The following is a 27,209-nucleotide window of genomic DNA, read 5'->3' on the forward strand; positions in this document are numbered from 1 at the left end:
AAGCTCCTTCTCCTAAGGCTCTTTTTCCCCACTCTAATGCACAGATGGGAGAGAGAGAGAGAAGAACAGGCTGGGTGGGTGTTCTCCGAGATTTCTGGCTTTTCGCTCTTTGGAGGGTAGGAACCCTTCAGCAGAGCTGCCCACGAGGCAAGGGAATGACAGGAAAAACAAAAGCCATGAAAAAAAACAAACAACACTCCAACTAGAAAATAGGCTAAATACATGAATAGACATTTCACTGAAGGAGATACACAGCTGGAAAATGAATCTAGGGTGTTCAATACCAGCAACTGTTAGGGAAATGCCAATTAAAACCACCATGAACTATAACCACACACCTATCAGAATGGGTAAAATTAAAAAAAAAATAATGACAACACCAAAAGCTGGTGAGGATGCTGAGAAACTGGATCATTTAGGCATTGCTGGTGAGAATATAAAATGGTGCAGCCACTAGGAACAACAGTTTGGCAGCCTCCTTACCAGCTAGCAACTATGGTACAACCAGGCAACCATACCAACAATCTAGATGTTTACCCAGAGAAGCGAAAACTTATGTTCATGCAGAAGTCTGTACACAAATTTTCAAGGCTGCTTTACTGGCAAGTGGAAAACTGGAGTCAGCCCAGATGTTTTTTGATGGTTAAACGGTTAAATAAACAGGTATGTCCATACCACGGGCTATTTACTACTCAGCCATGAAAAGGAATATACTGTTGATTCAGCTTGGTTGAATATCCAGAGAATTGTGCCCAATGAAAAGAGCCAGTCCCCAAAGGTTACAGACTGTATGATTTCATTTCTGTAACATTTTTGAAAGTACTAAGTTACAGAGATGGAGGAGAAATTAGTGGTTGCCAGTGATTAGGGATGGTGGCTGGAAGGTGATGAGGGTGATTTTAAACATACGGAAGGGTCAGTATCTTGAGTGTGGAGTTGCATACAAGGTGATACAGTGACCAATACTATCATCGTCACTACAAGAAGATAAGATTGTACAGAGCTTAATTTTTGTTGTTCAGTCACTGAGTCGTGTCTGACTCTTTGTGATCCCATGGACTGCAGCATGCCAGGTTTCCTTGTCCTTCAGTATCTCCCGAGTTTGCTCAAAATCACGTCCATTGAGTTGGTGAATACACACACAATGAATACAAGGAAAACGGAGGGAATCGGAACAAGATCAGTGGGTTGTATCAATGTCTGTTGCCGGGTAGTGATGTTACAGTACAGTTTCAAACTGGGCAAAGTGGACAGGGTTTTCTCTGTGTTGTATCTTTTAGAATGTGATAGATTCTTTTTCCTTAAAATTTTTGTTTATTTAGTTTTGGCTGCAGTAAGTCTTAGCTGAGGCTTTCAGGCTTAAGTTGCATGTGGGATCTTAGTCCCCCAATCAGGGATGGAACCTATGCCCTCTTCATTGGAAGGTGGATTCTTAACCACTGGAACACCAGCGAAGCCCCTCTGTGTTATTTCTTACAAGGGCATGTGATTCTACAATTATCTTAGCTGTTTTTTTAAGGAGCAGAAGACTTTGCCGTGGACATTTTCACCTTTTCTATTGCTAGGATGTCTGGTCTTCCCCAAAGCTGCTAATACGTGGGCACACAGAGACAGGAAATCAGCTCCTGGTTGGGCTCTCAGAAAGGTCAGGGTGGCCTCTGACAATTGTCCCCCTGCTCCCCATGGTGTGTCATTAATGATGCATCATTAGGACACCTGTAGCCAATGAGAGAGTCATCCTGGATGGCCCCTGTGCTGTCCAAAATAAAGGGTGAACACATGGTTGAAGAAACACTTTCACAAAAGGGACTCGGGAAGGAAAGTTGTTTTATTTTTCCAGAGTCCTTGGGAAAAAGACCCTGACATAATCACTCCCCAGTCCAGGATAAATGAACACAAAAAGTGCTTCAAGAATGCAGCGTGTCTGATGGATTTTATTGATCGGCTCTTCCCTGGGTTTCCTCGGGAAATGCTCCGGCTCCCTCGTCTTGGCTCCGGAGACATCGACACGATTGTTTTCATTATAGGAGGGCCTTTCCTTGGAATGAAATATGAAGTGGGGTGCATTCCACTCTCACCTCGGGCTGGTATGGTGCCTGGGCCCTGATAGACATTTCATTATTTCCAAACAAATATCAACTTCCATCAAATATTGGTTTTATATGAAACCAGAGTAATCACGAGTGCTTTTTGTCACTAGAGTAAAAGAACAATGAACAGCCCAGGGGTCATTAATTTCTTCCCAGAAAAGTGATCATGTGTGTGTGTATGTCTGTGTGTGACTCAAAGAACAAGAGGAGAGAGGTAGACCAGAAGAGCCATCATCTTTTCATTCTGACCTTTGATGTTTCTGTTTTTCTTAGCAGCAGCAGCAGCAGCAGCAGGAAAGGTCACAGCCCTTGCTGAGTTTGTCCTCCTATCTGGAGGGAACAAGAAATACCAGGAAGTGTCGGGTGGGAGTGGGGTCTGGGAGGTGGTACAGCGGTGGATGGAGGTGGTCTGGAAGTCAGCTGCCCGGTGCCTGGGATCTAAACATCTCCAAACAGACCTGCTGTATGTCCCCAGAACATACTTGCCCTTTCTGAATCTCCATTTCCTCTTGGGTAGCAGGAAGCTAGGAGCCTAAATGGACTCTAGGGTCCTCTGGTGCTGGTGTTCTAAGGCATTTATGACAGCCTGCGGGATTTTTTCCATCTGTGGTTTTCTTTGCTGAAACCCACTAGGAGTCAGGAGTGGCCCAGGAAAGGTATCCAGGATCACTGATGCTTCTCACCCGTTAGTCACCTTCTTATTGTATTTCTCCCACATCTTGATTTTTTTCCCACCTTCTTTCAAGCTACTTCTTCACATTGGACAACACCAGCTCTGTCTTAGGCTTGAATACCTCCAGTGATGAGTGCTCCCCACTTTATAGGCAGCCCCTCTATTGTTGGGAAATTTCACTCTTGGAGAATCTTATGCAGAACAGATGGTTTCCCATTACCCTTCATCTAGCTGTCTGTCTTCACATGGAGCAAAGCTCGTTTTTCTCACAAGTGACAGCTTTCATGTATTGAAGGATGGTGATCAAGACCCATTAGTCTGTCCACCTCCAGACTAAGTACTCCTAGATCCTGAATCATTTATGGGATGAAGTTGTGAGAGTCTTTATAATGCTGGTTTGGTTCTTATAAATAAGTTATATAGCTGAAAAATGTCTCGTCTTACATATATAAGAATTGATCATAAAGGGAATGTAATATCACTATATAAAATTTGTTGACTAGAGGATAAGAAAAAAGTCACCAAAGTTCTCATTTTTAAACTAATTATGATTCACACTTTGGTATATTCCTTTCTGGCTTTTTCTCTGTCGAATTTCTAAATTTGAATATTTTTTATCCCTTTCTCCACTTCACAGCACATTACAGTTGTTTTCTACTTCCTCCGAGTCTTTATTTCTTTAAATTTATTTTTTAATTGGAGAAAAATTGCTTTACAATGTTGTGTTGGTTTCTGCCCTACAACAACACGAATCAGCCATAATTATACATATATCACCTCCCTCCTGGGCCTCCCTCCTCTCCCCTTACTGCACCCCACTAGGTCATCTCAGAATGCCAGGCTGGGCTCCCTGTGTTATATAGCAACTTCTCATCAGCTGTCTATTTTACACATGGTAGTGTATATATATATTTGTGTGTGTGTGTATATATGCTATTTTCCCTTCTAATCTTTATAAGCGTCCCTTTGAAAGTATGTGGACTCTTCCATCTACTTATCTATTGTATGAATGGATTATAATTTATTTAACCAAACTCATACTGTTGGACATTTAGATTGTTTCTGTTTTTATGCATCTGTAATGAACGCCGTGAAGGACATTTTTGGTTGAGGCTTCTTCAAGAAAAATGTCTGTGAGATGCATCATTGGGTCTGAAGGTTTGAATATTTATGCATTACTAGGTGTGGCCCCAGTGCTTTGTAGGAGAGTTACCAGGTGTCCACTGTCGGATCCAGCACCTGGTCTGAGCTCTGGAGAGAATGCTCTGAGTGGACTGGATAACACGGGGCAGTAGTGGATGGCTGGCTGCCTCATGCTAGACCCTGGGTGTCTGTCTACTGATGGAAACACTGTCAGATAATGGGAAAGAGTTTGAGCTTCAGAACCTGGCAGGACTGGGCTGAGCCCTGGTCCTGTCATTGGCCTGTTGTGTGATCTTTGGGAATTTATGGAGACTTGATTTCCACTTCTGTAAAATGGGAGCAATACTTAACCTTAATACCTGCACTTGGCATGGTCACCAATGGCCTGTGTACTAGTTTCTGCTCTAACAAATATCCACAAACTTGATGACTTTTCACAACAGAAGTGTATTCTCTCACAATTCTGGAGGCCAGAATCTGGTGTCGTCAGTGTTCCAGAGTTTGGCCATTCTAAAAGATATGTAGTGGTATCTCACTGATGTTTAACTTCTATTTTCTTGATGACATAGTTTGTGGAGCCATCTTTTCATATGCTTATTTGCCATCTGTGTATCTTCTCTGGTGAGGTGTCTATTAAGGTCTTTGGCTCATATTTTAATTGGGCTGCTTATTACCCTATTGTTGAGTTTTGAGAGTTCTTTGTATATTTTAGATAACAGTCTTTTTTCAGATGTGTCTTTTGCAAATATTTTCTCCCAGTCTGTGGCTTGTCTTCTCATTCTCTTGACATTGTCTTTCACAGTTCACTATATTTTTTGATTTTATAAAATGAGTCATCAAAATAACTGAAACTAAGACTAGAGTCTCAACTACTGAAAGATAAAGAGAAAAGAAAAGATGAAGTATGTGATAATTTTCTCATCTTTTACAGCAGAAGTAAGCACATGAAGGCCCACGGGTTGGTTTCTGCTTGTCACCTGTTCTCTCTTTTTTTTACCACCTGGTTTTGTAAATAAAGTTCTATTGGAGTGCAGACATGCTCATGCATTTCCCTATTGCTGGCGGCTCCTTTCATGCGACCACAGAAGTGACTAATTGTGGTAGAGACCATATGGCCTGCAAAGCCTAAAATATTTACTCTCTGACTCTTTATTTTAAAAAATGGTGACCATTGTCTTAGAGCAAGACCTCCAAGATGGAGGGATTAAATGTCACTCATAAAATTATAAAAACATCTGCTGGAGAGTTAGGACATATTTTGTGTACTTTGCAACTCACAAGAAAGAAAACTTTACTTGAAAGATGTAAAACAACTTATGCTGGAAATAATGGGCATCAAGAAAGCATTTAAAGCAACAAAAATGAGGATAAAATAAGACCCAGAAATATCTATAACTTAAATAAAATAAATGAGACAAGCCTACTCATTAAAATAAACAAGCTGAATGTTAAGTTGTATTCAAGAGATGGATTAAAAATAAAAACAGTGCAAAAATTAAGAGTTAAAGAAAGGGAGTTGTGGTTAAAATGACTAGACATTATCTTTCCCCAGAGACCTACTAAAATGATAGCAAGAGAAAAAAATCAGTATACTTAGTGACGTCAAAGTGAGCAAGTAAAAGTTCAGCCATGGATAGGAGACTTCAACAAATTCCTTTAAGACAGCAAAGACGTAACTGGCTATGCAGGGTAGAGAAAGTGCAGAGGAGAGTTAAGGTAGACAGAGACAGAGATTGAGAAGACTCTCCCTCTAGAACCCAGAGCGGCTTGGGATCCTGAAACCCTAGTAAATGCAGTGAGAGAACAGGCTGAAAGGAAGAAGTAACTGAACATCTACCCACCCAGTCACACTCTATGCTCCTTTTCCCTCCAGAAACCCCAGCAGCCAGGTATCTGCCGCCTTCTTTGGGAAACAGATCAGGGTCTTCTTTTAAATAAGCTGAAAGACCCCAGAGAAAAGGCTACCTGCTTTTTCTGTCCTTTGGGGACTTCCGTTATTTTGGCTACCTCCCTACCTGAGCATCAGAAAGCAGCACTTTTATGTGACAATCTGAGTAAGTGGGAAGGAGACCAGGTTCCTCCCAAGATGGCTCATTCACATGGCTGTGAGAAAAAGGTCTCAATTTCTTGCTGGCTGTTGGCAGGAGATTTTAGTTCCTCAACTCGTGGACCTCTCTTCAGGGCTGCTTGAGTGTCCTCATGACACAGCAGCTGGCCTCTCCCAGACTGATGGATCAGAAAGAGAGAGAAAGAACAAGCGCTAAGAGGAAGGCTATTGCAACTTAGTCTTGGATTGTACACCATCATTTCCATTTTCTTCTATCATTAGAACAAGTCACTGAACCCACATTCATGGGGAGGAGAATTAGGCTTCACCTCTTGATGGAAGGAGAACCAAAGTGTTTGGGAACACATTTTAAAACAACAACAGACTAGACATAATTCCCAATATTAAGAAAGATGTGCATTACTTTCTACTACTATCTGTTTAAATGAATCTTCAAAATGTAAAAGGAAATTTTGTATGCAAATTTAGAACATCTACAAGAAACAGATAATGTTTCAAAATTATCGATAAAAATCCTAATTACAGATATTATGTAACATTTAAGACAAACTAGGTATAAAAAAACTGAAGACATCTGTATCCACCTCTGAGGTCAAAAGAATAAATGCTATAAGTAGAGGTGAAATTCTCTACTTACGACAAAATAAATAAATAAATAAAACAACCACAGACTCTAACTAAAAGAAGAGGTAAAAATCAATACATAACTAAAAATAATTTTAGAGAAAGCTGAGGTACTACAAAAGATAATAAAAGAATGTAATGGATATCCTTAGACTATTACATTCATTAAATAAATAACAAAATGGATGTTACGGAAACAAAATGAAAAGAACCAGATAGAGATCTTGGGGATTAAAAGTTGCTGATTTCTTTTTTGAATCACTTGTCCTTTTTTTTGGAAAAATTTGCTTTTTTTAAAAAAAATTGAGGTGAAATTTACATGATGCAAAACAAACCATTTAAAATATATAATTCTGTGGAATTTAGTACATTCACAGTGTTGTGCAACTATTCCCTCTGCCTAATTCTAAACATTATCCTCATCCCCAAAGGAGATATATTCTCCCAAAGGAGACTCTGTATCCATAACGCCTGGCAGGTGTTCCCCAGCACCTCCCCAGCCTCTGGCAATCACCCATCTGCTTTCTGTCTCTATGGACTCGCCTATTTTGGACAGTTCATGTAAATGGAATCACACAAAATGTGACCTTTTTTTTTTTGTCTGACTTTTTTCACTTAGCATGATGTTTTCAATTGCTGATTTTTTAAAAAATTTCAAATTAGTAGGATTGGAGGCTAAATTAGAAGAAACGTCTAAGAAAGGGGATCATACAGAAAAAACGAGGGAAATACGAGTGAATAGCAGTGTTAGGAGATCAATCCAGTGGTCCAGGATCTAATATAAACTCCGGAATGAACAGAGAAAATGGAGAAGTTTATGAAAGAAATAATATAAGAAAATTCCTCAGAAATAGGGACTCAAATGTCTAAAGGATCAGCATAATAAATCACAATAGGCCCACATTAACACAATCTATCGTGACATTTCAAATCACAGGGGGACAGAGAGAAGATATTAAAAGTTTCCAGAGGATGGGGGAAAAACAAAACCCAGCAAACCAAATGCCTGGAAATTAAAGAAAAACTCTCTCAAAGATAACTTCTGTGTCAAAAATAAATTAATGCTGACAATGAAGAATATCTAAACATAAGACTATATGAGAATGAAAACACTAGGCAATGATGCTTAGAAAAGCCTCTTGAAGGAAAATCTTACTCTTAAAACATTCATATAACCAAACAAGTGTAACCAGTATGTTGAACAAGCAGGACTCCTATAATTCTCTTTTAATGAGAAAAACATCTTTATTTTTAAGCATCCCTTTCATCTGTTTGGTTGGGTTGTTCTTCTTCCCCTAACACCTAAAGGATACTTGAGTATACTCAATCCTTTTCTGATAACTCTCAGGTAGTTAAAATTGCATATAATCACTTTAGAGCACAAGCAAAGTCTTGAGTAAGTCAAGGTGTTTCTGGCACCGTCATTCCCACTCCAACCCCCAGCCCCTTTTGGTTTGGAGCTGAAGGAAAGGAGGAGAAGAAATGGGGCATATAAAACATGTACTTGCCAATACTGTTACATGCTTTGTACTTGGAGTGTGGTTAAAGCAAATTGCCTTATGAGCACTTTCCTCGTTTCCTAAGAGGTTCCTCTGCTGCGTCCTTGACTACAGCTCTTGTTGCTCGTGCAGGTTCTCTTTGTCTGGTCCCACTGGCCTCCCTCAGCCTCATCTGATGCCTCGCTGTAACCTTCTAGGTGCAGTCATCCGTGCTTTCTCAGGGGCGGGTCAGATCTCAGTTCTCTGTGTCCCCAGCTGCAGAGAACTTCCAAACTCTGCTGTAACCCGCCCACCTACTCGGGCTCAGGAGGTTGCATTGTCCATGCTGCTCCTTGGAGCCGGGTCTGACTTAAAACACGGCTTTCTCCAAATAAATACTTTCTGCAAATGGGTTCCAAACCTCTTTGCTCAATCCTACTGTATCCATATTGTGGTCCTTAACCAGTTCTGGGGACGACAGAGGATGAGATGGCTGGATGGCATCACTGACTCGATGGACGTGAGTCTCAGTGAACTCCAGGAGTTGGTGATGGACAGGGAGGCCTGGCGTGCTGCGATTCATGGGGTCGTGAAGAGTCGGACACGACTGAGTGACAGATCTGATCTGATCTGAACCAGTTCTGGAGCACTGTGTTTAAATGTTCTGCATCATGTTGCATCTCTGATCTCAATTTTGGTATATTTGGGGGGAATATATTGTTCACTTAGCCAAATTCTGCAATTTAGCAACATGTTACACCAGAAAGAATTACAATCGATGAATTAAAGAATTAAAACAAACAAATTAAGCATGCAATTTAAAAAGTCAGGAAAGATCAACTAAATTAATTAAAGGTTCAACAAAGTGTTACTGAATTAGAAAACAAAATCAATAGAGCTGATAAATAAATTTAAGAAGTACTGTGTATGGAAGAGGGGGCTTTCCTGGTGGCTCAGGAGTAAAGAATTCGCCTGCTATGCAGGAAACAAGGGTTCAATCCCTGGATCAGGAAGATCCCCTGGAGGAGGGCATGACAATCCACTCCAGTATTCTTACTTGGAGAATCCCAGGGTCAGAGGAGCCTGGCAGGCTACAGTCCATAGGGTGGCAAAGAGTTAAACATGACCGAAGCGACTGAGAATTCATGTATAGGAGAACACACAATAAAATTGATAAATCATTGGGAAATAACTCAAATACACTACATTGGAAACAAACAAGAGAAAATACTGCTAATCTAAAAGAAATTAAAAAAAAAGTTTTGAAACTTTTTATTTTAATTTGGAGTATAGCAGCAGCAGCTGATTAACAATGTTGTGATAGTTTCAAGTGGACAGCAAAGGGACTCAGCCATACGTATACATGATCCATTCTCTCCCCAAACTCCCTTCCCATCCAGGCTGCCACCTAACATTGAGCAAAGTTCCCTGTGGTCTACAGTAAATAGGTCCTTATTGGTTATCCATTTTAAATATAGCAGTGTGTACATGTCAATCCCAAACTCCCTAACTATCTCTTCCCCCGACATCCTTCCCCACTGGTAACCATAAGTTCATCCTTTAAGTCTGTATGTCTGTTTCTGTTTTGTAAATGAGTTCATTTGTATCATTTCTTTTAAGATTCTGCACATAAGGGATACCATGGGATATTTCTCTTTCTCTGTCTGACTTACTTCACTTGGTATGGCAAGCATGAGGTCCATCCATGTTGTTGCAAAGGCATTATTTAATTCTTAGAAAAAAAAATTTTTTGGCAAAAAATTCAGAGGAGCTAAATTTGTAAACATGGATGAAAAAACATATTTTCCAGGAACTATAAATGGTCAAGATTGATTTCATAAGAGACGGAAACCTAAATAGACTAAAGGCAATGGAAGAAATTGAGAATGTTATTAAAAAGCAACCTTTCCACAAAAGTGCAGATCCAGATGGTCTCAAAGGTAAGTTCTTTCAAATGTTCAAGTAACAGATGAACTTGATACTATTTAAACTCTTCCAGAACCGAGAGAAATAAGGATGGCTCCCAAATTCTTTTTATAAAACTATCATAACATGGATACCAAAATTTGACAAAATTAGCACAAAACTAGAGAACTTCAGACCAATCTCACTTAACACAACCATGAAAAAATATCATTTCCACAGCCTATTAAAAGAACAAAATACCGCGTTCAAGTGGGGTTCTTCCTACAATTCAAAGGCCTTTCCAAGTTATAAAATCATACATTAATGTAGCAAAGGGAAAAGACAACAGAAGACCAACTCAATTAGATACCAACAAGGAATTTTAACTGAATCCAACATTAACTCCTAATTTAAAACAAAAAATAAACTAACTTCATATATGGGAGTGGGTGCACGTGTGTGTGCGAAGTTACTTCCGTCGTATCCAACTCTTTGTGACTCTGTGCACTATAGCCCGCCAGCCTCCTCTGTCCATGGGATTCTCCAGGCAAGAATACTAGAGTGGGTTGCCATGCCCTCCTCCTGGAGATCTTCCCAACCCAGGGATCGAACCTGCATCTCCTGCATTGCAGGCAGATTCTTTACTGCCGAGCCACCAGGGAAGCCCACATATGAGAGTAGATGGTACACACCTCTCCAGTGTCCACTCACTGCCCATTAGGGCAGCTGAGAGTTTGGGTTTTACTGACCCTCACCCTGCTCTAAGGGAGATTCCTTAGCCCTAAACTGGTTAGTATAATTCCACCGCCACAAGGAATAGTTAAGGATGGACAGTAACACAGCAAGTTGTTTCCTGACCACAATGACTGCTTCAAATATGAAAAAAGAATCTTAGGACACTGCAGTCAGAGTAAACCTCAGGACTTTTCATTTCTTCAAAGTTGAAGGAAGAAAAGTTGTCTTTTCTTCTGGATTATATGGTTTGCAAATGTCAGGTCTTGACCTGGGTAATCATTTTTTTTTCCCCCCTCAAGAGGAAAACCAACCAGACAGCAAAGCCAGAATATAGAGGAGAGCATAGCTCAGAGAGTTGCAGTGATGTTGGAGTCCTGATCAAATTGCACCTGAAGCTTAATCTACCTTTGGGCTATTTTGTTTGAAAAGTTCTCTTTATTGTTTGAGGCAGCTTGAGTGGGTTTTCTATGACTTGCAGCCAAAAATACTCTGATTCAGACTGATATTTTCTTACTATAATTTAAAAAGTTGAGCTCAAATCAATCTAATGGTGAGAGACTAACAGCACTCTCATTAAACCCAGGGTATATAAATGAAAACAGCATCTGCAATAGTTGGCCTGGGGAAAATCCTGGATTTCTGGGCATATGAGGTCAAAGAGGGATGGATAAAGATGAGGCTGAAAAGGCCTGACAGCTCTGGGGACCCTGAGATGAAGAGCCCAGAGAAGACAGATGCTCTTTGCTGACTTGCTCAAAATCAGCTCCCGGGTCAGGGGGCTCTAGCTACTTTCCCTGAGGCCTGTGGTTCTCATCTTAGGGTGATTTTTCCTTCCAGAGGACATTTGGCAGTGTTTGAAGACATCCCTGGTTGTCACCTTCAGCTGGGAGGTGTTATTGGCATCAAGTGGGTGGAGGTCAGAGATGCTCCCAAACATCTAGCAAAAATACAGGGACCCTCCCCAGCCCCTACCTCCACCCCCACTCCCAATAAGGAATTATCCAGCTGAAGATGTCCCTAGTAAGAATGCGTGCATGCTAAGTCACTTCAGTCGTGTCCAACTCTGTGTGACCCCAAGGACTGTAGCCTGCCAGGCTCCTCTGTCCATGGGATTCTCCAGGCAAGAATACTGAAGTGGGTTGCCATGCCCTCCTCCAGGGGATCTTCCTGACCCAGGGATTGAACTCTTGTCTCTTATGTCTCCTGCACCGGCAAGTGGATTCTTTATCACTAGCGCCACCTGGGAAGCCCCTTAGTGAGAATGGATACATGTATATGTGTGTCTGAGTCCCTTCATTAAACAACTATAACCCCAATACAAAATAAAAAGTTTTTAAAAAAGTTGTTCCTAGGGCCGAGGTTGAGAAACCCTGCCTTTACGCTCTCATTTTTGCTGGTTTATGTCTGCACTTCCTCCCTTGGCTGTGTGGGCAACCTCGCAGTGTGGCTAACATGCTCTCTCAGCACACGCCATTGAGGTTAGACGAAAGACAAGGGTACTGAAAAGCAGGAGCCAAATGTCCTTATTCACAAATGATACTACTCTGTACCTGCAAATTCTAAGCCAGCCCACTGAAAAACTGTTAGAAACAACGGGAGAATTCAGTAAAGTGGTGGATTCCAACATAAATATTCAAGACCCACCATTTTGCTCTATACTCAAAATATCCCCTTGAAAAGTACTATAAAAAATCTAAAAGAGTACAAAACATTCGACTACATAGTTACTCTGAGCTGATCAGTATCCTTGCTCAGACAGTAAAGAATCTGCTTGCAGTGTGGGAGACCTGGGTTCGATCTCTGGGTTGGGAAGAACCCCTGGAGGAGAACATGGCAACCCACTCCAGTATTCTTGCCTGGAGAATCCCCATGGACAGAGGAGCCTGGTGGGCTACAGTCCATGGGGTCACAAGAGTCAGACACGACTTAGCAACTGAACAACAACAGCTAAGAAGACAACTAACTTCTATTGAGAGACATATAGAAAGTCACTTCAGATCAGAAGCAAGTTCTCATTGTTGGGTATATTTGACATCGCAAGGGAGCATGATCTCAAAATGAACTGATCAATGAAATTCCAAATAAAATTTTGTAGGACTAAAAAAAAAATACAATGAAATAAAACCAAAGTTTATCTGGGGGAAAAAAAAACCTGCAAAAATAACTGGGAAAATCCTGAGAAAAAAGACTGCTGACATGGGGCCAGCTTGATTAAATACAAAAACATCTGAAACTCGGCAATTAAAGCAGCTTGATACTGGAGGAGTAGGCAGGTGGATGAAACAATAGAGAAACCAGAAATAGACTCAAGGACACTAGGAATTTGGTTTATGGGAAAGGTAGAATTTCATGGGACAAATTTCCGGGGTGATAGAAAACCTCCTCAACCCTTCGATCTGTGATTTAGACTCCCAACAAAGGGTTCATTTTCAGAATACAGAAATAACTCGTTCAAATCAATAAGAAAAATGAAAACGAACAAAATGGACAGAATACTTGAACAGCCGTGGGATGAAAGAGGCTGTCCCAATGGCCTAAAAGCTTTTGGAAAAGTAGTTCAGCCTTGTTAGTTAGGGAACTGCAGATTAAAATCCCAGTGAGATGCCACTGCACACGCACCAGCAAGGCTGAAATTTAAGAGACAGCACAAAGAGTCGGTGAAGACACAGAGCAACCAAAACTCTTACACTGTGGTGAGAGTGTCCATTCATGTAGCTACTCTGCAAAGCTACTTTCTAAGCCCTCTGGAAAACTAAATTTAAACAGAGTCCATATACCATGACAGAGAAATTTCCCTCCTCGATATATAACCACCTGAACCACTCAAATGTCCATCAATAATAGAAAGGACCCTTTTTTTGTGAGGCTCAGACAATGGAGTATATAGTGGTGGAAATGAATGAACTCTAACCACATGTAATAAACATAATGTTGAAAAAGAGAATGATTCTGAATGATTGCATTTATAGAATGTGAAAGCACAGGCAGAACTAATCTATGACGACAGATGTTGGGTTACCTTTGGGGAAAAGGAGGGTGTGACGGGGCAGAAGCAGGAAGGGTTGCTGACAATGTTCTATTCCTGATGAGGCTGTGTTTCCTTAGCAAAAATTCAGGGTATATTTGGGCATGAAGGGGAGGGAAAAGTTTTCCTTGAGCCTCTTAGGGTGCTTGGCTGATCTGAAAATTAAACTGACAGGGACAGATTAAGAGAAAAAAGCATGCAAATGTATTGAATGTAAGTTTTACCTGACATGAGAGGCTTCAGGAGGAAATGAAGACTTAAAAAATAGAACTGACTATTTTAGGCTGAGTTTGATGAAGAGTGGGCAATTGGGGAGGCTACAAAAGGGTAAGGCGTATGAAGTTAGGGAACTAGGGGCAACGTAGCAAGGTCAGTCTGTTAGGATTCTTCTTGGCATCTCTTTGTAAGGACAAAGATGTTCCTTTCCTCCAGGTATGGGGAGAGCACCTCTCACGTGAAGGCTTTACGATTTGTTTCAGAGAAGAAGGAGGAGGGGTGGAGAAGGTCAGAGTGACCTTCCAGCTTCTGTCATTTTTCTCAAAATCCTTCAGCTTAAAATATCCCTTATGTCAAGGTGCTGCATTTGGTGGCGAGCGTGTCCGGAACACCACTAGGCGCTTTTCTGTACGTATGCCATGCATCAATAAAAAGGTTAAAAAAGAAGTACAGAAATGTAAAGCTTATTTGAAACAGCTAATGAAGACTCCGTGCTGTGTTGAAGGCCATTCAGCAGCATGTCTGTGACTCGTGGCTTCCCTGTGATACACAGAGCGAATACTGCTGACCTCAGATGGTTTTTATGAGAATTAAATGAGACAATGGATACGGAAGAGTTTTGTAATCTGTAAAGGGCGCTGTAGTGATTTTTATCATTATCATGTGTTCCCACTGCCGAGAAGGGCACACACAGAGTTGTGGCTAGCAGCGCTTTCTGGGCCTGAAGCCCTCTTGTTCTTTTATGGAGAATTCTCTCTTTATCATTTAAATCTGCCCCAGCTTTCCTCTCTTCAGCGCCTTGCCACCCCACTCCCAAGATTAATTCTTCCCCTTGGACAATGGAAGATGGATGACCTTTGTGTTCCTTCAGCTGATTAAAATCATTTCCTCTCTGTTGAGAGTCCATTCATGTGAAACTGTGTTTCTGAGCGCTGGCCTCAGAATCCAGCCCCACACACTGGAATCGCAGCCTTGTGATGGCCGAGCTTTCCTCTTCCTTCCTGGCAGCATTCCACAGGCCTCGAAGATGCCTGGTCCACAGCTGCATCTCTGGGCTCAGGTGGAGGATGGCCAGCTGAGGGGACCTGGCTGTGGATGTAGCCGCATCTGTGTGTATGTGAATATTAACATGCAATCATCATAATCATGAGAGCTGCCATTCATCCCGTGCATGGCCACCGGGCCCTTACTACACCACCTGTGCGGCAGATAACACAATCCTCATTTTACAGCTGTGGAGACTGAGGTTTAGAGGCAAAGAGTGACTGAAGCAAAGTCATGGAGTATCAAGTCACAGAGGAGACTTCAACCTGGGCTTGTTTGACTCCAGAGCCCAGGCTGGTTCATCTATTCGACAACAACTTATGAAGTCCCTGCCATGTGCCAGGCGCTTGGTTATGTGAGTGAGAAAGCGTCCTGCTGCCAGGAGCATACATTCTGTGGAGGAGATAGACAACTGATAAACATAATGAGTCAATCCATCATGCAGTCTGTTAGCAGGACAGATGCTCTGGGAAGAATGAGTTGAGTTGAGTAAAGGGGATCAGACGTGCCTGGAGGTTGTGAAAGGGGGTGTCTTGGTTTGCAGTTGAAGAGATGGTGGTCAGGAGACACTTCTTTGAGAACATAACATTTGGACAAAGTGTTAAAGAAGGTGAAGGAATCAGCCGTGTGGCTACCTGGAGAGACAGTGAGTCAGGCTGAAGGAGAACCCAGTACACAGATCCTACTGTGGAGAAGCTTGCCATGTCTTGGGAGACAGAAAGGAGGCCAGAGTCAGTGAGGAATCAGTGGTAGTAGGTGAGGTGAGCCTGTGACTGAGGGCCAGGTGATGCAGAGCCTTGCAGATCATTGCCAAGACCTTGGCCTTCACTCTGAGCAAAATAGGGACCTAGTGGGCTTGGGGCAGAAGAACATCTCTGTCTGACTTGAGTTTGGAGTGTCAAGTTACTCCTAAATGTTACAGGAAAGTCTCCCCCTTTCAGGGCCCAAGAGTGGGTTCTTGTCTAACACTCAAAAATGAATTGTCTGAGGAGACACACATGCTGACAAAGCAAGAGACTTTATTGGGAAGGGGCGCCCGGGCGGAGAGCAGTGAGGTAAGGGAACCCATCACATATGGCTGGGACTCGAATCCGGCCAACCAAACCTGGCTGGGATGCAGGCATTACTGGGATGCTTGTTATTAGCAGATGCCGGGCCTACCGCAGAATCCCACATCCCTGTGACCACGGCCAAGGTCCTGGACACCCCTCTTCCTGTCCTCAGCTTGTGCTGTGCTAAGTCGCTTCAGTTGTGTCTTCTTGTGACTCCATGGACTGTAGCCCACCAGGCTCCTCTGTCCATGGGATTCTCCAGGCAAGAATACTGGAGTGGGTTGCCAGATCCCCCTCTTCCAGGGGATCTTCCTGACCCAGGAATTGAACCTATGTCTCTTATGTCTACCTTCATTGGCAGGTGGGTTCTTTACCACTGGTGCCACCTGGGAAGCCTCGGCCTTGGCTTGCTCTCCCTCTAATCCTATTTATTTTCGGCTGCCAGTCTTGGCTTGGGGACCTACTTTGTTCTGGCCTCTCCTCCCTGAGTTCTTACCCCTCTGGTAGCACCTCGTGCTGTGAGCTTGATTGTCCCTTGATCCAACTGCAATTGAACCAAGGAGAAACATGCTTCCTCTCCCACCCCCATGCCTGGGAGGAGTTGAGCCAGACCCAGTAGCTCACAGGCAGATGTTTGGGTTGGAGGGTCCAGTCCACAAAGGCCTAGTGGTCAGCCAGCCTGGCCCTGGTGATAGTGACAAGGACGCTGAACTTGGCCAGCAGGACTCAGAGACAGCTGGTGTCTGACTCTCTCCGGTAGGGAGAAAGGCAGGAAGTCAGGGGGGATGTTCAGAATGGCATGGGGGCGGGGTGGGGTGCAAGCGGAAGGCACTGGAGGGGAGTCACAGATTGTAACTGACCGAATCTGGAGGAGAAGCAGATCCAGAATGGCATCTCCACGAGGTGGCCTGAAGGGTCCTCTGTGGCTGGGGAATCCCGGGGACACGGGGAGGTACTCACGGGAAGGGGCAAAAATGACTGAATCCACAAAGCCTGTGGATTCTGATCACAGGGCTGCCGGCCAGGGTCTCCCGTCCTCGCTCAGATGGGCTGATGTTTTTTTCATTTTAATTGGGCACATAAGTAAAGGCAATGAAATCTGTATTCTTGTGAAAGGAGATGGAAGGGACTGGGGTGGGGGAGGGGGCGAGTCATCACTGCCAACACTCCCCACTTCCGGCATGTGGTAGGGAAGTGTTTATATCTGTGCCCCCTCTGCCCCAAGACAAGAAATGGGTTTCACAGAATTGTCTATAGTCTCACCCAGGCCCCATGGGGCCAGAGTAGGGAGAAGGCTGGGAAGAACAGAATTCTGTCCACAGCCAGGATGGGGGCAAAATTGTGCCCAAGGTCAGATGTCAGTCCAAGGTCAGGATGGGAACAGAGTCTGAGCTCAGTGCACAGGGGGCCAAGGTTGAGTCTCCCTCTGTGATCAGGTCTGGGCTCTGTCGGATCTGGATAGGTCTCCTTTGTTTCCAGGGCACATTTGCCATTTGCCACGTGTCGCTAGAGGCCGGCTGGTGATCAGCCACCCTCCTGTCTGCTTTGGTTTCCTGGTTCACCTCTGAGCAAACCAAACACACAGCGACTTGAGGGCAAGTGCCCCACCCCTAACCCCAGGCCAGGGTGTAGTAGGCCGCTGCCTCCCAGAGCAAAGCTGATCTCCAACAGGAAACTGGAGTCCTTCCCAGATTCTGGGTCCTTCCCAGACCCGACTGGCCCCTCTCCTCCTCTGTAAGGCCCATACTGTGTCCCACACTTTCCTAGGTGAGCTCTCCAGATCTTTAGAACAGACACTCCCGAGGAGTGGGTAAGAACTATACCTATTTTATGGGCAAGGAAAACTGAGGCCCAGTTCTTGTCTGCATCAGGGATCTGTGTATTCCTTCATTTCAGATTGTTTCTACCCTCTTTTGCTCTGGATTTAGAACACGTTTTTTTCTTTTTCACCTGAGTGGTCCGAGGCAGGACCCCTGATGCAGGGGCGGGGTGATGAGACACAGTCTCATCTCTAGTCAGCCTGGACCAGCCTGGGAGTCCTTTCCTTAAGGGTATTCCAAATTGGGGGAAAAAATGGTCAAAGCAGATTTCTTCGCTGTGCGCGAGAGGAGGCCGAGGTGGGGGCAGGTTTTCTTACCTGTAGAGGGGCTGCGATATCCCGTGGTGGTGGAAGCAGCCTCCTTGCGCGGCGGTTCTAGCGTCATCACAGGCTCTCAGGGTGTTAGTAGGGGCGGGGAGGAGTGACGTTTACGGGCAACCCCTGGGTTTTCGGTACCCACCTCTGAAGAGTGAACTGGGGGTGGGGGTGGTCTGCATGCGCTCCCCTCCCTCCTAGCTCCCCTGCCTCCACCTCGCTCCAGTGGCTGGGGAAGGGGCCGCGGGCCGCTCACTCCCTGTCCCGGGGTGATCGGAAGGCAATTAGACTCTTTTTGCCGCAGAAGTCAGACTGTGCAAGGGTCTCGAGAACTTCTCATCGCTGCCTCCTCCCCTTCTGTTGAATAGCCTCCTTCGGTCTCCAAGTCTCCGGGCCCCTCCCCTTTCTGAAGCCCTGCCCTCTTTCTTCCCCTAAAGACCCCCGCCTGGCTTTGCAGAACCGACTTTCCGTGGCTGGCAGGAGGGAGGAGGCAGCCGGGTCCTCCGCGTGCGTGCAGAACAAAGAGGCCCACTGTTACTCCCTTTCCACCCAGCGCCTGTCAGGACCTGACAAACGAGCGTGGGCACCCTGGGTGACAGAGATGGATGGGGATCCCCGCGCTCGCGCCCCGCACACACTGCCCGTCTGTGTATCCCTCGCCTTGGGATCAGCCTAATCAGATGGCCGTTTATGGAGCCATTACTCAGTCATTTGGTTGTGCTCGGGGTAGGCAGGAATGTGAAGTTTCACAAAGAATATAATTAGGACCCCTTCCTGGCGTCTGCTGGAGTGGGCCACGTGGCGATGCTGAGGACAAACCCACTGGCTCCAATCAGATTGGAGGCCCACCTGGTCCTTCCCCGGGCTGGGCGTGCGCAGACTTCATCCCCTGTCAGCCCCACTAGGGTGAGACCTGAACAGCCAGACCTCAGCTGTGGTCCAGTGGGTTTTCTGAGCTGCAGGGCTCTGGCCACAGAGAAAGGCAACCTGGATGCCCTGTGGAACACTTCCAGCTATTGTTTGAGACTGGGGATCCGAGTGGGGCACAGCACGTGGGATGGAGGCAATTCCCTGGGAAGAGATTCTCTTATGTTTCGGCAGCAATATATTCTCTGTCCCGGGGCCTGTTATTGTACAATAAAATAGGAAGCCTGGGAATCAATAAAGAGATGTTAAAAAAAAATGTTCTGAATCATTTTCATAACCAGCAAATGTGATTTTCAGCTGAGAAACGTTTTCTTTTCTATTCTGAAATGGTGGGAGGGGTTTTCAAGCCTGGTCTCTGGGACTAAAGCTCTTTGCTGCTTATAGGAAAATATTACCCAGAGGAGAGGCCGCAACAGACTGGGCTGTGATGAGCTGAACTTGGCTATAGTAATAATGGGGTATGTTACTGCCTACTTTGCAAGCATCTTTTGGATGACTATTTCCCAGGTGGCGCTAGTGGTAAAGGATCCACCTGCCAGTGCAGGAGACTTAAGAGATGTGGGGTCGATCTCTGGGTTGGGAAGATCCCCTGGAGAAGGAAATGGCAACCGACTCCAGTATTCTTGCCTGGAGAATCCCATGGACAGATGAGCCTGGCCGGCTGTGGTCCATAGTATTGCAAACAGCTGGACCTGATTGAATGGACTTAGTCCGGATTGGGTGCCAGCTCTGTGCTAGGCACTTTTGTGTTGAATAAGTTATATGTTTGAACAAATCCTTAGGGTTCATCTACTCTAGACCCATCAACATGTAGAAATTCCCCTCTACACTTCTCCCAACAGATGGGCCTAGAAGTTTTCCTTGAATACTTGCAGTGAGAACAACTCACTAACTCCAAAAGCCTATGCCATTTTCTTTTAATAGCTGTAAGTATGTTAAAATGCTTTTGACTTGTGGTCATGATGTGGGAGTCAGCACACACTAGAACCTTCCTGCTTCACGTTCTAAACACATGCAGAGAGTTAAATATAAATGCTATGTAGGTACAAAGGGAATTTTGTCTTATTTTTGATAAGACCAGACATATTAAAAACACTATAATAAATTCCAAAAGCTAGAAATCAAATAGAGATACCAGTGTGTAGAGGCCGGAACTCTGACGCCCTCAGTGCACTGAGACTGGAATAGCCTGTGGGCCAGAAATTCACACACACACACACACACACACACTCACACACACACACACCCCCCCACACACACCAAAAGCAAGACAAAACAGGAAAACGGAACATATAGTGATGGAAAAAAAAAGAAAACTAATAGAAATTTACCTTGAGATGCCCAGATATTACACTTAACAGACAGAATCTTTAAAGCAGCTATAAAAATATGTTCAAAAGACTAAAGGAAAATGCAGTCTTAGTGAGTCAACAAATGGAGAATTTCAGCAGAGAAAAGGGAATTAAAAAGAAATGAAAATTCTAGAAATTACAGTAGTTGAAATAGAAAATTCACTGGATGGGCTTAATAGCAGTCTAGAGGTGATAGGAGTACAAATATGTGAATTTGAAGACATCAGTGGAAATGATCCAGCTGGAGACAGCAGACAGGAAAATGATCGAAGAAAAATGAACAGAGCCTCAGAAGGGCATGGGACAGTATCAGATGGTCTAACGTACGCGTAACAGAAATTCTAAAAGGAGACTGTAATGAAAATTGGTCAGGAATAAGATAAGGCTAAGCACTGAAGAACTGATGCTTATGAACTTTGGTGCTGGAGAAGATTCTTGAGAGTCCATTGGATAGCAAGAAGATCAAACCAGTCAATCCTAATAGAAATCAACGCTGAATATTTATTGGAAGGACTGATGCTGAAGCTGAAACTCCAATAAATTTGGCCACCTGATGAGAAGAGCCCATTCACTGGAAAAGATCCTGATGCTGGAAAAGATTGAGGGCAGGAGGAGAAGGGGTCGACAGAGGATGAGACGGTTGGATGGCATCACTGACTCAGTGGATATGAGTTTGAGCAAACTCCGGGAGATGATAGTGAACGACAGGGAAGTCTGGTGTGCTACAGTTCATGGGGTCACAGTCAGGACATGACTGAGCAACTGAACAAAAACAAAATATTTGAAGAAATAAGTAGCTGAAAATTTCCCAAACTGATTTTAAAAAGAAGAGAAAAGCATAGACTTACAGTATCAACAAGTTTAGAGACTCCTAAGAAAACTAAATTCACACTTCCCTATGTCATAGACCACTCAAAGCTAAATATAGAGAAAATCTTGAAAGGAGCCAGAGGGGGGAAAAAGACATAGTCCATATAAGGTAACAATAATTAGAACTGCCATGGACTTCTCAGAAAGAGTGGGGGCCAAAAGACAAAGGAATGATATCATTAAAATGATTAAAGAAAAAACCCAACCTGTCAGCCCAGGCAGTTTTACTCTCTATACTCAGTGAAACATCCTTTAAAAATAAGGATGACACGGAGTCACTTTTAGACAAATGAAAGCTGAGAAAAGGTTTTGTCGGCAGATGATCTGTACAGAAGATCTTCTAAAAGGGTGTTCTCCAGGCAGAAAAGAAAGGATGGGAAGTTACCTGGTGGAAACTTGCATCAGCACCAGGAGGGAAGGAGCACAGCTAATGTTTTACTCTCGTGAATTTAAGAAAAGACAACTGACTGTTTAAAACCAAATGATAACATTTTAAGCGTCGTTCAAAACATATGTAAAAAGTTAATGATATGACAACAAAAACAGAGAGAAGGGAGGGTGTTAATACACTTATTACACTTGCGAAGTGGGAAACAGAAAAGGGGGGGCGTGTGAAGGATCATGTAGGAGGTGGAAAGTGGTTCCAAACTGACTAAGGATACTTACGGTAAGCCCTAGACATTCTCCTTTTTTTTAAAAATGCTTTTTATTTTGTATTGGGGTGGCTCAGTGGTAAGGAATTCGCTTGCTGATGCAGGAGATTCAGGTTCAATCCTTGGGTCAGGAAGTAGGAAATGGCAGCCCATTCTAGTATCCTTGCCTGGAGAATCCCATGTACAGAGGAGCCTGGTGGGCTACAATCCACGGGGTCACAGAGTGTTGGACATGACTGAAGGACTAACACTTTTGCTGGGTCCATGAGATTCAACACTTGGCCACCTCCTATATGTTCATGGGGTGCCCTCTGTGCTGGTGTCTGGATTCCCAAGTTTCTCATTCCCAGGCCAGAGGGGACAGTTTTCCAGAGGCGAGGAGTGCTGTTCAACCCCAGGCCCTGGGAGGGTGCTTTATTGCCAAGAGGGCACCAGAGACCTGGCTCTTGGCCCCAGGTCTGCCACAGTCCAGCTATGTGACCTAGGGGAGCCAATTCTCACCTCTGCTTGAGGTTTCATCCCATCTGTGCAGCGAGGGGCTGGGTATGTCACACCCTGGCCTGGGGCGAGCAAACATTTTCAGTAAGGGCCAGAGAGCCAATCGTTTTTGCTTTTGCAGGCCATGCAGCTACTTAACTCTGCCTTTGTGGTGGGAAAGCGGCTATACACAGCATGTAAACAAAGGATGAGGCTGTGTCCCAATAAAACCTGACTTACACAAACAGGAGACAGGTTGGATTTTGCCTGTGTTAACTCAAGTTCCTGTGCCCAGCGCATGATAAAGCCAAACAAACAGAAACAATGGAGTTTGGAGCAGAGAAAGGTTTATTGCAGGGTTCTGCAAGGTGAGAAGGTGCCTCTTGCCCTAAAAGGGCTCGAGCTCCCCCGGCATTTCCACAAAGCACTTTTAAAAGCCAATTGAGGGGGTTGGGGTCGTAGGATCTGTGATGAGTTTGTGCACAATTCTCTGACTGGTTGAGGGGAGGCCACAGGGTGGTGTCACAGGGGTGAACATCCTCCAGGAGGCCTGTCAAGTCCTTAACATCTTCCTTTTGTTGGAGACAGGGAGGTTTTTCACATCTGCAAATCAACTCGGGAAATGTGCATCAAATACTATCAGCTCGATACTTCAGAGAGGGGCTGGAGCACAGGAAATGGGGGAGGGCTTGTCCCAAGAAGACCCCATAGAGTCTTGCTGGATTACACGTGGACCCTAGTTTGTGGTCCTTTGCCTGAGAAGATCTCAGATTTCTGGTGCTAGAGAGATGGAGGTAGCTCATAGTCTGGGAGTTGGGGTGGAGGGTCGGGGAATGTGTGGAAATGTTGAAGAAACCAGTACTTGAGAAAACAAGCACCACATTTGGAGAGTTGGAGAACTCAGGTTTATTATGCTGGCGGGCCCAGAGGAGTCAATACTCCAAGCTCTGAGCCCCGAACAAAGTTATGGAGTTTTTACAGACAGACTATAGTGGGCAACACTAGCTGTTAATAGGCTCGTTTAAACTAACGGGTTTCGCACACATGGGAACAGCAGTCAAGATGGGGAGGGGGCTGCCTGACCTTTACACAGACAGGCATGATTAAGTAGGTTTGCAGGGGCTGGGCAATTGCAAAGAGCAGGACAAGGGTGAGTGAGATAAGCTCCAGTTCCTAGTATTGTAAGTCCCCGCTTTCTGAGACTACATGACCTACCTGATCCAGACTTTGCAAGGAGCAAGCTGAGTTACAGAGGCAGAAGGAGCAGGAGGTTATGGAAAATTTTAACTTTTCCTCTTCAGGAATGCCAAATTAACAGTACGGTTAATAGAAAAGAAATGGTTTAGAGGAGAGTATGGGCACATGTGACTCAGGGAGGCCCTGGGGGGCTTCAGTGGTTAGGCGGAGTGTCAGTGGGTGACACCTGAGAGGGTTTGGCAGATGAAGGGCAGCGTACTCCCGGTGGGTGGAACAACATGTGCAAACACCCAGAGGCACGATGTCCCCACAAAAGCTGTGGAATTCGATAGCTGAAGCAGGAGGCACCAATGAAATCAAGGAGAACCTTAATTGCTGTGCTAAGGAGCTTGGACTTTTCAGCAACTAATTCAGTTATTTAACTCCTCTTCAATGAATAACATTTTTCTTGGAAAGCTTCCACCCTATAACTACTAATCTCAGTAAGAGGTATTGGATATGCAATTTCTTCTAATTATGTGGAAATACTGGTTGTTTCTTCTCTGTGAGTGCCGAGACCCTGGGGTGGGGGTGGCAGTGATGGATGTCCAGGATAGGCAAAGGGGAGGAGCGGATCCAGGCTGATTTGCACCACAGTGGAGCCCGGGGCTCTTTGATTTCACACTCTGCCTCAGGCCAGAGCGATTCCGCCCGTGTCATCATTATGCTCATCAAGGGAGGCTTTGTCTTCCCCTGATCGGCCTAATTGCTCTCCTCATTTGGACAGCCCTGGAGTCATTTAGTAATGAAAATCGCCACGTGCTAATATGGCATCAGGAGCTCACCTGCTTGTTGGCATTCGGAGCAGCGTGGAGAGAGGAAGAGGCCCGGCTTGTCATTACAGGTGCAGAGCCTCGCTGAGCGGTTGCTGGGCAATTACCGTCCAACAGCCTGGAAATTACAGTCCGGTTACAGTGGCTGCTAATGAGGACTAATTGCATGGCCACAGAGCTGCCCCGGACACTTAAAACAAATGGCCGCTGTGGGAATGGGGTAGTGGACAGGGAAAACCCCATCGATTCTTGAAACAGAGGGAAAGGCTGGTTGGGGTTGGGAAGGGCTCAACTAGGGGCTTCTGGGCATTAAAGTTTCATTTCGCAATTAATATAATCAAACTAGAGTTTCATGATGACATTGACCCATCCATCCCCCATCCATCTAGCTACCTACCCATCCCCCCACCACCCATCCACCATCCATCCAGGCATTCACTGTCCATCGTCCCCTCATCTATCCACCCTCCATCCATCCTCCTTCCATCTATCTTCCTCTGCATGTTTTTTCACCTGTTAACCCAGACATGCACCCATGATTTATCTATCCATCCTTCTATCCACCTACCCATCCATTCATCCATCTATCATGTGATCATCTGTCTCTCCATCCATCCAACAAACTTCTACCCCATTATTGCTTCATAAAAGACCTGCAGTTGAGGCTGCAAGTCAAGGATGAGTCAAGAGTGATTCTACACACAAGAAAACATAATAGACACAATAAATACTTTTGAATAAACAAAAAAGAGTAAATATTTTCTCAATAAAGCGATGACTATTGCAGAGATTCAGGTAAGTGGGAGGATAAGGAAAGGGGCATGGTAGGTATGAGGACAGAGAGGTATAAAGCGTTGTCCATCTCAGTCATACATGCATGTGAGCCTGTGTTTGAGTGGTAACTTCATCTGCTTGAGCCTCAATCTCCCTACCCATAAAATGGGGATAAAAATACCTGCTACCCCACAAAGTTGTTATGAGGATTGCCTAAAATACTTCATGTAAAGTTCTTAGAACAACATCTAGTATATAGGAAGCACGTAAATTATTAGATGCGTGTGCTGCTTTCCTTGACATCCCTAGGGCAGGGGTCCCCAACCTCTGGGATCTAATGCCTGATGATCTGAGGTGGAGTTGATATAATGATAATAGAAATAAAGTACACAAAAATTTCTAATGCACTTGAATCATCTTAAAACCATGCCCCCCACCCTCCCCTGCCCCATCCTCAGAAAATTTTTCTTCCTTGAAACCAGTCCCTGGTGCCAGAGAGATTGGAGACTGCTGCTCTAGGAAACTACCCTCTACTATGGTTTCTGCTCCTTGCTAGGCTTTCTGCCCACCCTATTCCACCTTGTTCAGATGCTAAGTTGTGTCTGACTCTCTGCAACTCCATGGACTGCAGCACACCATGCTTCCCTGTCCTTCACCATTTTCCAGAGTTTGCTCAAACTCATGTCCATTGATGCCATCCAACTATCTCATCCTCTTCGTCCCCTTCTCCTCCTGCCTTCAATCTTTCCCAACATCAGGGTCTTTTCCAGTGAGTTGGCACTTCATATCAGGTGGTCAAAGTATTGGAGCTTCAGCATCAGTCCTTCCAATGAATATTCAGTGTTGATTTCCTTTAGGATTGACTGGTTTGATCTCTTTGCTGTCCAAGGGACTCTCAAGAGTCTTCTCCAGCACCACAGTTTCAAAGCATCAATTCTTTGGTGCTCAGCCTTCTTTATGGTCCAATTCTCATATCCTTACATCACTATTGGAAAAACTATAGCTTTGACTATATGGACCTTTGTCAGCAAAGTGATGTATCTGCTTTTTAATACACTGTCTAGGTTTGTCATACCTTTTATTCTACCTAGAAAAAGGTCATCCTAGAAATTAGAATCTTGTATAGAGCTTGTGGGCTTCCCTGGTGGCTCTGATGGTAAAGAATCCACCTGAAATGCAGGAGATCCATGTTTGATCCCTGCGTTGGGAAGATCCCCTGGAGAAAGGAATGTCTGCCTACTCCAAAATTCTTGCCTGGAGAATCCTATGGACAGAGGAATCTGGCAGGCTACAGTCCATGGGGTCTAGAGAGTTGGCTACGACTGAAGTGACTTGGCATGCACGCACGTAGATGCTTGTGACATAAGGGAGGTCTTGGGATTTGGGGTATGTTTATTATTTCCCCTGTGGTTGGAGCCCAGGGAGTGAGGTGCAGTGGCCGGGGAAAAATGGTAGGGTCAGGGCTACAGTAGTCCGGGAAGAGCTGAGAGTTTTGGAATTTGCTGAGAGGGAAGACAGGGAGCTGTTGAAGGATATTCTGCAAGTGATTTGAATTTATACAGTGTTACTCTGCATGCAGAATTGATTACTGTTCATCGATTATTATCTGTGGGTTACTAATTGGAAAGCCATCTGGTCATAGTGATTCAAGGATAGAGGCTGGATGAGAACTGGTCCTGGGGTCGTTTCTCGTCCCAGCTGCTAGATCCCAGGTCCCAGACTTCCCCACAATTGTTCTCTGGCTTGGGGCTCCAGGCTAGGGAAGGAATTGTAGTGCTAGGGTTCTTCTGCCCTTTCAGGGTCCGTGCAAGGGTCTACAGGTCCCCATGTTCTCCCCCAGGCCTCCCCCTGCCACACACACACTCACAGACCTCTACAAAGTAGCTATTTCAAATGTTCATACATGCTTCCAGTGACAAAGACACCCCTCCTTCCTGAGGTAGCCTGCTTCCTCTGCCAA

The sequence above is a fragment of the Bubalus bubalis genome, chromosome 3 (genome assembly GCF_019923935.1).
Source record: "Bubalus bubalis isolate 160015118507 breed Murrah chromosome 3, NDDB_SH_1, whole genome shotgun sequence".
NCBI lineage: Eukaryota > Metazoa > Chordata > Mammalia > Artiodactyla > Bovidae > Bubalus > Bubalus bubalis.